This window comes from Bos indicus x Bos taurus, chromosome 20, assembly GCF_003369695.1.
Source record: "Bos indicus x Bos taurus breed Angus x Brahman F1 hybrid chromosome 20, Bos_hybrid_MaternalHap_v2.0, whole genome shotgun sequence".
NCBI classification, from domain to species: Eukaryota; Metazoa; Chordata; class Mammalia; order Artiodactyla; family Bovidae; genus Bos; species Bos indicus x Bos taurus.
This window is the reverse complement of record NC_040095.1, coordinates 8,050,105-8,060,163: the sequence shown is the minus strand read 5'-3', so window position 1 is coordinate 8,060,163 and position 10,059 is coordinate 8,050,105. Positions and strand designations below refer to the sequence as shown.

Here is a 10,059-nt window from a genome sequence, read left to right as displayed (position 1 = left end):
AAATCAAGGTGTCCATGGGCCTTGCTCCCTTGCTCTCTCTAGGGAGAATCCTTCCTTTTCCCTTCTTAGCTTCTTGGTGCATGCATGCTAAGTCGCTTCAGTCATGTCCAACTCTTTGCAACCCTTTGGACTGTAGCCTGCCAGCTCCTCTGTCTATGGGATTCTCCAGGTAAGAATACTGGAGTGGGTTGCCGCGCCCTCCTCCGGGGGATCTTCCCGACCCAGGGATCGAGCCTGCATCTCTTATATCCCCTGCAGACAGGTTCTTTACCGCTAGTGCCACGTTGGTGGCCACTGGTAATCCTTGTATTACTTGGCTTGTAGTTGTATCACTCCAACCTCTGCCTCTGTTGTCACATGGCTTTCTCCCTGTGTCTCTCCTCCTGTTCTTACACAGACCAGGTTTATTAATCTGCCTGAACGGCTATAACAAAATATGACAACTGTATGGCTTAAGCCACAGTCATTTTTTTTCCCTCACAGTTCTGTCTATAAGAGCTAGAAGGCCAAGATCAAGGTGCTAGCTGATTTGGAAGGTCATGAATGTGAGAGCAACACCATTCAACCTGGTACATTCCCCTAAACAAATAATAATCTCTTATGTGTTTAAATGAAATAAAGAAAATGTCTTTATAAGGTGTACCAGAAAAAGAAAGCTCAGTGAATCCCTTAAGACTCCATCCTATTCAGTCATCCATCCCATCAGTTCTCAATGTGCGATGTAAGGACCATTTAACCCAATCCAACTTTGGGAGGGGCTGATTAAAAATGTAGGTTACGTGCTTGCTCCTGCAACAAATATACTAAAATTGGAATGATACAGAGAAAGCTAGCATGCCCCTGCCCAAGGATGACATGCAGATTTGTGAAGGGTTCCATATATATATATTTTAATGCAGATTATTAAACATAGTGTAAAGTGAGAGATTTTTCTGGAAGGAGATTTCTCTAGGTGAGAAAAATGACTGTCCAAGTGAATCTTATTTTCTATCTCTATCACCAAATCTCAGCTATTTCCAGAGTTATCTTTCTCCCGCCTTTGCCATGCCTGGCCTCCTGGAACACCCAGTTCCTCCTCAGTTCAGCCTGGGCACAAGTAAACCCCCTTTCTTGAGTGTCTCTTCATGCAGCTAAGACAGGCTGGCATTCAAAAATGACTTAGCTGAATATGATGGGAAACCAAAAGAAAATATAGGCAACACAATAATAGTCACTAGGCTTTCAGGTTACAGAGAGAACTCTGAGTCAGTGTCGACAGCAATGGAAGGACTAGAGCCCTATCAGAAACACCTTCCTTCCCTGCTCCCTAGAGATCTCTGCCAGGTGGCCTCAGGCCACAGCTTGATTTCTAACCTCAGGAGCTGGCCCTTCCCTACCAAACTAGAGTTTCTAAAGACTAACCAGGGGCCTCCCTGGTGGCTTAGTGGTAAAGAATCTGCCTGCTGATGCAAGAGACTCAGGTTCAATCCCCAGTCCAGGAAGATCCCACATGCCAAGGAGCAAGTAAGCCCACGCACCACTATTGAGCCTGTGCTCTAGAGCCAGGGATCCACAGCTACTGAAACCCGCTCACCCTAGAGCCTGCGCTGCGCAGCTGGAGAGGCTACTGCAGTGCAGCGAAGAGCAGTCCCCGCTCGCTGCAACCAGAGAAGAGCTCATGCAGCAGCAGACTCAGCACAGCCAAGAACAAATACACAAATAAAAAGTACCCAGAAGTCACTCGTCTCCTAAGTCAGGCACTTGAGGTGGGGGCTTGGGGGGTGGTGGTCCACAATCATCCACTATGAGCAGAGGATAGAGTCTGTTCTTCTTTGTTGCCCCCTTGCCCAACGATGTACCTGGCACATCCTGGGGCTCAATGTAATGTCTCTTGGGTGAGAATTTAAACCTCTGCCTCACACAAATGATCAGAGCAACCCAAAATCTTCCCACTTAATCCCGGCTTTGGATCTGAGGGCCGCACTTTCTTCAAGTTGTTGGGGTTGTCATGGCGGGCTTTGGGGATTTGGTTATCTGCCCCACCCACTTCGGGGGCACCTTAGGGCCTTTCTCTCAGGAAAGTGTAAAGTCTCTTCATGACTAGACAACTCTATTCACTAAAGCTCTTCAACCACATGTTGAAGAGTCCTCACTCTACTAGATGGGAGCTGACCCACCCTGACCTGGGATCAGCAGACTAACCTCTTCATTTTGAAAGAAGGGAGCTAAGGCCCAGAGAATGTTCAGGCACTTTTGCAGGCTCTCACAGCCATTCCATGGCAGAGATGTCCTCGGAACTCAAATTACTGAATGCCCAGATCTGGACTTGTTTCCCTCATCGCTCAGCATTCCTCTGCCCCTCCACCCGTTTTCTCTAGAATGGTGACCTCCGAGAAGCCGTGCGAGGCTGCTCTCACCAGGGGCCCTCTGTCCCTCCCCTGCCCTCGGAGTCTGGCCGGCCTCTTTTTGGTTCCCAGATGCTGTACCACACCTCTGTGTTCACCCCGAACCTTCACAGTTTAAGATGAAAAAGCAGATGCTGACCTAGCCCGGGCTCCCCTGCACAAGTCCCTTGGCGCTGGAAGAAGACGGAGTTGTTTTCCAGCATGTGTCATAAATACCAGAAAGCACCTGTTGAAAGGAACGCTATCTAATTCATACGTGTGTGTGTGTGACTCTTTTTTTCTGTTTTATTTGCTTTTATCCTCCATCGGCCCACCTTCAGCTCCCTGAATAAATGCAGGCAGACCCTCTGAATAGCTGAAGATTTTGAACAGATAAACCAGACAGTAATTTGGTACCTTTGCTGAGTATGCTGAACTGAAATTAGTGCGTATCTCAAGAGGACCAACATTGCTTAAGAATAACCTTGTTAAAAACTAATTTTATCTCTCTCTAAAAATAGCTACACTTCTTGAACCAAACTTGGGGGAATGTGACAGGAGGAAAAGCAGAGAAATAGAAATAAATTTTTTCAAATGTAATCTTGCCACACACACACACAAAATCTCGCCACCACTGCTAATGTTTTAGGGCAGTAGTCTTCAATCTTTTTGGCACCAGGGACCAGTTTCGTGGCAGATGATTTCTCCATCGATTGGGGTGGGAGTGGTTTGGGGATGATTTAAGCACATTGCGTTTACTCTGCATTTTATTTCTATTATTATTACATCAGCTCCACCTCAGATCATCAGGCATTACATCTTGGAGGTTGTGTGCTAAGATACTTCAGTCATATCCAACTCTTGCAGTCCTATGGACTGTAGCCGGCCAGGCTCCTCTGTCCATGGGATTCTCCACACATGAATACTAGAGTGGGTTGCCATGCCCTCCTCCAAGAGATCTTCCTGATCTAGGGATCAAACCCCACGTCTCAGCCTCCTGCATTGACAGGCAGGTTCTTTCTCAGAGGTTGGGGACCACTCTTTTAGGATATATCTTTTCTATCTTAAAAAAAAAAACACATAAAACTATTATATCATTTCAGGAAAAGTAATGGTTAAAAAAGAAAGTCTCCACTCACCAGAAGAGGCATAAGAAGAGGCCTGCCTGCACACCCCAGGAACTGCTGACACATGTCTAAAGATAGGAAACGAGAAAGCTACATTTTTCAACTTGGGAAAATAAAAGGTCATGTGGTATTCACAGTATCATCGTAACTGATCCTTTTCTATTAAAAAAATGATATTAATGAATTTGTGGGTGAGGATGAGAATAAGCTTTCACCGTTTTCCCGAGAACAGTCAGTTTCTGTTCTGCTGCTGATGCTGCATGAGGTATCCATCTTCTGGATCCACGTGCTTGTTGGCTGGGGCTGTGGCAGAGGCGATGGCAGCAACAGCCTGAACACAGGAAATCACCTTCTAAGGGGAAGCTCTGGGCTGGCAGAAGTGTATTAACCTTTCATCCATGTCATTGGGTTTAATATGTTAACTTCGTAGTAAAAGCTTCTTCTTTGAGTTCAGGGTTCATAAAAAGTGTTACTGGTCCTTGATGTTCCCAGTTGAGGATAGTAAGGAAAACAGAACCCTGAAAGCTCACATTGATTGAAGCAAAGACAGAGCTAGGGGGTCAGCCCAGTGCCCCAGCGCCTCCCTAGCCTGACAGAACTGAACGGCTATTCATAGCCGCTGGAGCACTTCCAAGCTGTGAGTGTAAATTTACTTGTATCATCTCTGCAGAGAGGAACTGTGTAGTCCCCAGTGCCTCCCGGTTGATTCGGATCGACTGTTTATTTGTTTAGTCCTGTAATGATATTATCCACAGGGCTAGAGCCACACAGGGAGGATGAGGAATTCCTGGAGGAGGGAGGCTGCATGTGTTTATTGCCCTGTCAGCCCTTCACGACAAAAGACAAAAGTTGCTCTAATTTGTGTGTTCCCACACACGTGATCCATATGGACAATATCGAGTATAGGTGCTGATGAAGACAAAAAAAAAAAAAAAAAAGGGATTACCAGGAATCAAGATGCCAGATGCCCTGTGAGGAATGCAGAGAAATGCTCTCTGATTAAACCCCACAGTTCCAAAGCTGGAAGGAATTCTGAGATGTTATCCATAATCAGAAGAAAAAAGAACCTCCAGCTCTTGACTGACTTATGCCCTGTGTTGTCTTGAACCTTAAGCCTAATTTCTTTTCAAGCTCAGTGGTTAGCAGGTTTCTCATGGCCATGCCTATTGGGGGGAGGAGGGACCATCATTTCCCTCATCCTCAGCACATTTATTTTTAGCTCAGTTTCAATGGAGTTCCTTGCTGTGGGCATATTATCGGCGCCAATTCTAGTTCATCTTCTCAGCATCAGACTGAAACCCCTGAAATGTGTGGCCAGTAGGTTCCTGATTGTTTTTCTGGAAGCTTGCAGCTCTGAAAGTTTTTAACCTCAGGAACGTGCCCTCTATCCAAGAAATACATGACTTGAAAGGACAGAATGAATCAGCAGAGTCCGCATGTCACTCAGTGGGCTGGCAAACACTGATCTGCTGAGGGGCAGCAGTGCCCAACTTCTCACTGACTATGGGACCATTATGGCCCTGCCACGTGGATGGAACCATTGCACAGTTCGATCCCTGCCACCTAAGGGTTTCGCATGGTTTACTGATGCCAAGATGGCAAAGGGTGCTGCAGTAAGGGCTGACTGGAAAATAAATGCAAGTAGGATGGATAGCTGCCACAGGCCTTGAGAAACAACACTCAAGGACCCGCCCAAACCACCCCAGCAATCTGATGCAACAATCTGATCTTCAGCTAGATGTTAGTGAGGAATGATGGCACAGCGGGTCAAATCAGACTGCCAGGGCTGACTGACAGGACAAGGCAACATGTTTGAACCTCCAGTGGCAATGGTCCCAGAAAATAGCCACTTGTGGTTCCCAAACAGTGGAGACATTTCACGACCAACAAGATGGAAAGGAATATGAAGATCCATCTCCACTATCCTGGCAGCAGTATTCACTATAGAGTCCCTGCCAACTGACACAGATACTTCCAACGTATATTTAATGAAAGCTAAACTGTGCCTGGAGAAGGCAATGGCACCCCACTCCAGTACTCTTGCCTGGAAAATCCCATGGACAGAGGAGCCTGGTAGGCTGCAGTCCATGGGGTCGCTAAGAGTCGGACAGGACTGAGCAACTTCACTTTCACTTTTCACTTTCATGCACTGGAGAAGGAAATGGCAACCCACTCCAGTGTTCTTGCCTGGAGAATCCCAGGGAAGGGGGAGCCTGGTGGGCTGCCGTCTATGGGGTCGCACAGAGTCGGACACATTGAAGCCACTTAGCAGCAGCAGCAAACTGTGCCTATGTAATTATAAAATAGTAGGATTAAGAAGGGTGATGCTTACCAAGTAGACCAGAGGTCCATTAGTAGTCCTCAGTGAGGGCAAACTGGTGGAAGAGGCAGCAGTTTCAAGATAGATGCTGCTACGCTTTGTATTTGGGCTTCCCACGTGGTGCCAGCGGTAAAGAACCCGCCGGCCAATGCAGGAGACATAAGAACGCGGGTTCGATCCCTGGATAGGAAAGATCCCCTGGAGGGAGGGCATGGCAACCCACTCCAGTATTCTTGCCTGGAGAATCCCGTGAACAGAGGAGCCTGGCGGGCTATTGTCCATAGGGTTGCAAAGAGTCTGAGCGACTTAGCATGAACGCATGCTTTGGATTTAACTTCAGGCGGGTTGGTACCCATTAGCCTCCAGTTTGACTTCTCAGTTCTTCTAAGTAGGAAAAAAAGCCTAGAAGAATCGCCTCACTTTGCTTATTGGGTGTGAATGGGAGGCGGGGATGGGAGATGAGGGCATAAACTTGCCCTAGAACAAAGCAAACAGCCATATTAAACAGAGGGGCTGTTATAAAAGCAAAATATAGACAGTGCATGTATTTTTAATGACCAGGACTAGGGTGCCCTGTGCAAACATAAACACCTCCCTGCCTGCGGAGGGCCAGAAACCCTCCAGGCATGGAGTTTGGGTTCCCTGCCACCCCCTCCTAAGGGTGCCTGGCCCTGCCAAAAATCATTTACAAATAAAGAGCTCTCAGAAATGTGCCCGACCTTCGGCCAAAGAGAAGAACCTCTTTTCCAATAAATATTTGGCCGGGAGCGGGGGGAGGGGAGCCAAGAGTAACAAAGGGAGCCCGCGGCCGGGTTTGTTTGGATTGCCCGGGCGGCGCGGGAGCGGCCGGGCGCAGCTGACCACGGGTACAGATAGGTTAATTTCCACATGGAGCGGCAGAAACCCAATCCGCGGGTTGCGAAGCGTGGGTCAGCCAAGGCACGTTAATCTGTTTAGCATGTGCGCCGCGCGGAGGAGCCAGACCACCGGGGCGCAGGAGGCGCGGCCGCAGCCGCGCTGCTCCGGGGGAGTTAATAAAGAGCTTAAGGCAAGTAAGTGTAGCGAGGTGGCGGCAGCCCGGAGCCGGTCGCGCCCGAGGGCCCCGGGGAGGCCGAGGTCGCCTGCTGCCCGCCGCCCGGGCCCCGCGGGCCCTAGGCTCCGTGAGCCCCGGAGGCCGGGCGAGCGCCGAGCGGGCGAGGATGGGCTCGGGGCGGGACGGGCGGGGGGCAAGGGAGCCTCTTCTCCGCGCTCGCGCCGTAGGGGAGAGCAGGGGCGCGGGGGTGGGGGTGGGGGGGGGTCGCCATTTCGAACATTTTTAACTAATCAAAATATTTGCTGATGAGTATTTATTTTTACAAGAACTCGGTTTGGCTGGAAACTTCCCGAGCAACAATACGGGCTGCCGTATTAGGTTTGTGACGCAGCCAAGTGCGGTTGGGCTTATTGAATCTGCGCGCCGGAGATCACTCGCTCCGGAGACGTTTCTCTTTTCTGGGGAGGAAGCTTTCCCAGGACATCTTTCTGCAGATGGCGTTTAGAACACAACCACATGTTCCCCCAAAGCACGGGAGGCTTCGTGTATTATGTTTTGTTTTGGTTTTTTTCGTGTATTATGTTTGGGCTGAGTGAAAAGAGGAACGCACCCCCTTTCCTATCCGAGCAACAAAAGGGAAAATAGCGGGAAATATCCCAGTCTTGAGACAGGAAAGCCAAGCTCAGAGGTTCTGTCGTAAACACTAACAACACAATTGGATTCATGCAACACGTCTACCTCACTACATCCTTCCAACGTGCCAAGTTTTCCTTCCTCCCTGTCGTTCTTCCTCCCCAATACTCAAGACTCGTTTTTAACTTCGATGAAGTACAGTTATTGAGTCTAGTCGAAAGCATTTACTGAAGCAACGACATACTTGAATTCGAGTCATTGCAAAACCACTGATGACTATCGAGGAAACCCTATGAAAGATGAAGTTGAATCAAGTTTGAAAACGGACAAATGATGGTGCATAGTAAGCAACCTAGGATTGTACAGATATCTGCAACAATACTGGATGATATTAATAATTTTTAAATGATGTTTACTGAAAAAGAGATTTAAATCTCCTAATTCATACCAGTAATGGTCATTAAGAGAAAGACTGCTGTAGCATGAATTAATCTTGAACAATTTAACAAGGGGTTAAAGAATGTTTCCTAAAGAAGGACTTCTCCTTGGCTCTGCCTTGAGAAAGCAGGAATTTGGGCAGGGGTTCTTCTGAAAGGAGGCCTGCAGAGCATCACAGTCAAGGAGTACCTGCAGAACGTGTAAATGAGCAGATGTGTAAAATATGAAATTGGATCAGAGGAGCAGAAACTAAATTTACCTATCACAAAAAAAGAAAATGTATCAAGTGCAAGATGAGACAGGACAAGTTCAAATACATACAGAAATAAAATACCTAAAAAGCTCTAGAGATCCTAAGCCAAATATCACTCGGCAATTCGATCTGGTCACTTTCAAAAGCAAACATAATACTAGGGTAAGGAAAATCAAATGAACCATTGGGAACCACGAACCCACTTCTCCCTTTTTTCAAGCTTTTCACTCAATTTGGGGAGCCACAACTGAAGAGATCTAGAGAATTAAAACAGCTTCCCTTCTGTCCTGTACCTCCTTCACTTTCTTGGTATACGTTGGTCATTGAGTGTCCAGATCTTAATGATTTAGTGACATTTGCTACTTGTCTAATTTTGGCCCAAACACTCCCCTAGATAAACACTAAATTATCTGTGCCTCCATCAAGTGTGAAAAGACCTTGTGACTTCTTTTGATCAAAGAGATCGATGGCCCTGAATTTTAAAAGAGAGGAAAGACAGCATTAATAAAAATCGCCCACATTTCATATTATTTTGAAACCAGTTGGCAGAGATGAAGGGACTAAGGAAAGCAAAAGTTTGAGAGAGCCAAAAAAAATCATAGCTGAGAAACTTAAATTCTTTGGCATCAAAGAAGAGAACAGATTTCAATATTTCAAACTCAAATTTCCTTTACTCAGTGACCCCAGCCAAGAGAGGACACTTTGCTCCTGCCAGTCAAAAGAAAGACATCAATAAAATGCCTGGATGTCCAATAAACCAAGGAGACTGCCTGTCTGGAAGGCGACACATTCCCATGCCCAAGGTGTTTTTTGATACTCCTTCACCTCCATATGAGAGTGTCTTCACTCAGGCCTCTGTAAATAACAAAATACCACAGACTGGATGACTTACACACAGACATTTGTATCTCAGAGTTCTGGAGGCCGAGAAGTCCAAGGTCAAAAATGCTGACAGGTTCATTTCTTGTGAGGGCCCTTTTCTGGCTTGTAGACTTGTCCCTGTCTTCACACGGACATAGGGAGGAAGCTCCAGTCTCTTCCTGTTCTTATAAAGGACACCAACCCATCATGGGGGTCCCATCCTCGTGATCTCATCCAAATCTAATTATCTCCCAAAGGCTCCACCTCCCAATACCATCAGGAATGAGGGTTTGAACATATGAATTGGGGGCAGACAGTTAAGGACACAAACTTTCAGTCTCCAACAGGGAGGCACTACCTTGTTGGTTCAAGGCAGCTATAGAACTGGCAGGACAGGACTGGGTGGCAGACCCCACTTCAGGGTGGAGACCAAGCCCCCACACGGGGCCTACTTCCCACTTTGAAGCTTTGTCCATCTTCCTTTTTCAAAACCCCTTATTCCTCTGTTAAAAAGCATTTACTTTTGCCGTCCTTGTTTAGTTCCTAGCATAAGCTGCTTTGGATTAGTTAAAGCCCGTGCCCCCAGCTGGAACGTTATGTCGATAACTGGTGATATGATGAGGCCAGCAGCTGACGTTGATTCAGTCTGTCTCCTGTGCGAGCGCTTTGCATGCATCATATATAATGGGTTCACGACACACCTGTGAGGTAGGTATTACTAGTGCTCTTTTACAAATGACAAAGTCGAGGCTTAGAGAGATCAAGTAGCATATTCACCAGGTTAATAAGTGCTAGAGCTGGGTCTCAATCCACTGGCCTTCCAAGACTTAGCTCTTAATCTATGCATTGTCATAGGAGCCCATCCTTAGGCACACAGTGCCCGCCCCACCCCGACCCCAACAAATGCCTGTGGAGGATGGTAATATAAAATTTCATTTCAGTGCCCCTGGGATTCAAAGAAAGGCTAGAATTTTGCATATCAACATTTTTTTTTACTGAGTGGAAAAATTATATTTCCAGCCTCTAGAATG

At 47.1% G+C, this 10,059-nt stretch overlaps 1 non-coding gene across 1 annotated transcript; it reads left to right on the top strand.

Moving 5' to 3' along the window:
* Positions 1–783: 783 nt before the first annotated feature.
* LOC113879302 lies at positions 784–885 on the top strand. The gene has a single exon (XR_003507276.1). It is a non-coding gene; the product is annotated as a U6 spliceosomal RNA (small nuclear RNA).
* Positions 886–10,059: the final 9,174 nt, after the last annotated feature.